Here is a 3,594-nt window from a genome sequence, read left to right as displayed (position 1 = left end):
GCACATGGATTATATCTCTCAATTCCCTGCCTGTTCATATCGCCTGTCTAAATGCCTCTTAAAAGTTCCTATTACAGCTGCTTCCACCTCATCCCCTGGCAGGCCATTCCAGGCAGCTACCACTGTTTGTATTAAAAAAAAACTTACCTCAAGTTACCTAAAGTTACTCTTTAAAATTCCCCCCCCCAACCTAAAGTTATCTCTTTTGTCCATTATGTTGCTGGTGTTCGGGGCAGCAAAGAAGGTCTTCTATCTCCAGTGGTGTTCACAGCTTCCTTCATCGCATCAGTAGCTTCCTGAAACAATATGGACTCTTCATTAATTTGTGAGTCATCCTTGTGCAGGGCCATGCTAATCGTCTCTGCATTGTTCCAATTTATATACTAAATTTATGCTCTTTGATATTTCTGCCTTAGGATAAAGAGTCTGGTTATCTACCATATCTATGCCTAATTTTATATAGTATATTTTTAAATACACAGGGAAAATAATCCGAGTTTGTCCAAGCATTTAACCTGTTTTCCCTTAAACAACTGACAGATACTTAGGTGCCTTTAGATGGCAATAGAATTGAAAGTAGATAACAGGAAAAATGATATGAATAACAAATGGGAAAATTAAAAGGGGCCACCAGTTTAATTAAGAATGAGTTAGCGCCATAGAGAGCCATAAATCAACGAGTTATACAACACAAAAAATGTCCTTCAGTCCAACTCATCTATGTCGACCAAGATGTCCGGTTAACCTAATCGCATTTGTTCACATTTGGCCCTTAGCCCTCTAAACATTTCCATTCATGTACCTTTCCAAATGTATTTTCAGTAGTTTTTTCTACTGTACCTGCCTCAGCCCATTCCTCTGGCAACTCATTCCACACACTGTAGATACTACTGTCTGCATGATATTAAAAAAATGCCCTTCGGGTTCCTTTTAAATAATTTACCTCTCACCTCAAACCTGTGCCCTCCCGGTTTTTAGTTCCCCTTCTCTGGGAAAGTGACTACATGCTGACCCACTGAATTCCTTCGGCCAATTTTCTGTCACTCCCTTAGTCCTCGTCTCCTCCCAGCCGTTTCCATGCTGTCATTCATTCCTCCGTTCACGGGCAGATCTCTGGTCCTGGCTTTTGTTTGAATGAGGATTCCTCAGAGTCACAGGGAAGCAATCTACTCTGTGAATCTTTGCTAAAGCCTAGCTAATCATTTACGAGGCATCACCAAACATTACAAAATACATTTTATTTTACAGTTGGAAGCAGCTTAAGATTCAAAGCTCCTGAATTTGTCATCTTTCTATTGCAAATTGCGTGTGGCCTCTCATCTTTTAAAAAAAAGATAAACTGTTCTGCTGGAAAACAGTTCGGGGTATGTAAGGTCTTAATGATTAGAATATATTTGTTACAACACAGATCAATCTGATCCGTCCTGTTCCTCTTTTTATTTTCCTGTATCCTTGCAACTCATTCTCATTCACACAACCATGAATTTCTGTTTGATGCTTTTGCCACTTACCCGCTCCAGGGATAAGTAACAGTGGATATTTAATGCCCTCAGCAACAAAGATTGAGGAACTCAGTGGTACGTGATGTAATGAGCCCTTCGGGCCTGTGTAGGGTGCAGGAGAGTGTTTCAAGATTTTTTAGAGCACCGGAATTGGCTAATCGTTGTTTTTAACAACAGTCATTAATCATTTAGAGCTCCTTGTATTTTTCTTGAGCGGCTTGCTCTTTGTAATATGGTGTCCTGGTCCTTTCTGTTTAAACTTGTTTCTTTTGATAGGCTCGAGAATTCCGTGTAACCTGTATTATTTAAGCAGACGCCCGATTGGCGCTAATCGCTACGTCCTAGTTTTGAGAATGTTACTTCTAGCGGTATCATTTGGCTGAATCTCTGGTTCTTTTGGAATTAGTATGACAAGGCTCTCATCTCCATCTCTACATTGGAGTCTGTCTCTCCTCCATACTTGGGTTCCGATATTGCCAGCATGCTTTATGAAAAGGAACATCAGTCGGACGGAAAGCAATGGTCAGCATTTCGGGTTGAACCCTGCAGCAGGACTGACACTAGATACTCCAGATTTCAGCACTTTCAGTCTCTTATAGCTCCATTTAACTGCCTACATGTTCAAAGTTCAAGGTACGTTGATGAACAAAGTATGTATACATTATAAAATTTTGAGATCCAACTCCTAACAGGCAGCCACGAAACAAAGAAAACCAAAAAAAAACATTAAAAAGGTCGTCAAACACCCAATGCACAGAGAGAAAAACACAGATCATGCAAACAATAAGCGAAAGCAAATGACGTACTGAACTGAACTGAGGTCCACAAAGAGTCCATCCCCTGTCCTTTGGTTCAGCTCAGAGTGGAGCAGTGAGTTGACCTGGCCCATCCCTCACCTCGGTCTCTGACACCCTGACCTTTTCGATCTGGTACAGCGTCTAAATCATTGTCCAAACATTCTGGTTAATTGCTTTGATATTCTCTGGAGCCTGGACCCCAGAGCCTCAATTCAGCCTGTACCCGACTTAGATGACAAGAAGCTTGTTGTTTTGTGGCAGCAGTACAGTATAAAAATATAAAATTACTATAACTTAGACAAATAAGTAATTAGTTCTTACCCTTCAGAAAGGGTAAGATGAGGGAACACAAACCAGTCCTCGTAGAGGGATCAGAAATGGAGTGTCTAGAAGTCAGTACCTCTGAGGATCTAACCTGGTCCCAACACACGGATGCACTATAAAGAAGGCAAGACAGCAGCCAGCTATATTTCATTAGGAGCTTGAGGAGATTTGGTTTTTCACCTAAAACACTTGAAAACTTCAGATGTACCGTGGAGAGTGTTCTGATAGGCTGTATCACTATCTGGTATGGAGGAGGGGGAGCTACTGTATAGGATCGAAAGAAGCTACAGAAAGCTATAAAATTAGTCAGCTCCACCTTGGGTACTAGCCTCCGTAGTATCCTCGACATCTTCAAGGAGTTATGCCTCAGAAAGGTAGCGTCCATTATTATGGATCCTCAACACCCATTCTCATTGTTACCATCAGGTAGGAGGTACAGAAGCCTGAAGGCACACACTCAGCAATTTAGGAACAGCTTCTTCCCCTCTGCCATCCCATTCCTAAATGGACAGTGAACCCATGAACCCTCAATTTTTTTATTATTTCTGATTTTGCACTATTTTTAATTTAACTATTACATATACTGTATATAATTATTGTAATTCATTAATTTATTTTTCTATGTTTATCATGTATTACATTGTACTGCAGCTGCGAAGTTAACAAATTTCACGACATATGCCTATGATCTTAAACCTGATTCTGATTCTGAGGTGACGCCCTTGGGATTCATCGGCTTTTCAGAAATCTAACGACAAAGGGGAAGGAGCTGTTTATCAATCTTCAGCGTGTGTCTTCAGACTCCTGTACCTCCTCCTTGATGATAGTAACAGGACTAGGGCATGCCACAGATGGAAAAGGTCCTTAGTGATGGATGTCAGCATTTTCTGTTTTTATTTCAGTTCCTGCAGATTTTGTGCCTTTTCAATACATTTTTCCTATGTATTGATTACAAATGGCAATCAACTGAA

General features: G+C 40.6%; 1 non-coding gene across 1 annotated transcript; it reads right to left on the bottom strand.

The window, feature by feature from the left end:
- Positions 1-299: 299 nt before the first annotated feature.
- On the bottom strand, positions 300-406 carry LOC140194326 (U6 spliceosomal RNA). Its single transcript, XR_011885175.1, has one exon. It is a non-coding gene; the product is annotated as a U6 spliceosomal RNA (small nuclear RNA).
- Positions 407-3,594: the final 3,188 nt, after the last annotated feature.

Source organism: Mobula birostris, chromosome 2 (assembly GCF_030028105.1).
Source record: "Mobula birostris isolate sMobBir1 chromosome 2, sMobBir1.hap1, whole genome shotgun sequence".
Lineage (NCBI taxonomy): Eukaryota > Metazoa > Chordata > Chondrichthyes > Myliobatiformes > Myliobatidae > Mobula > Mobula birostris.
This window is presented reverse-complemented; position numbering and strand designations above follow the sequence as displayed.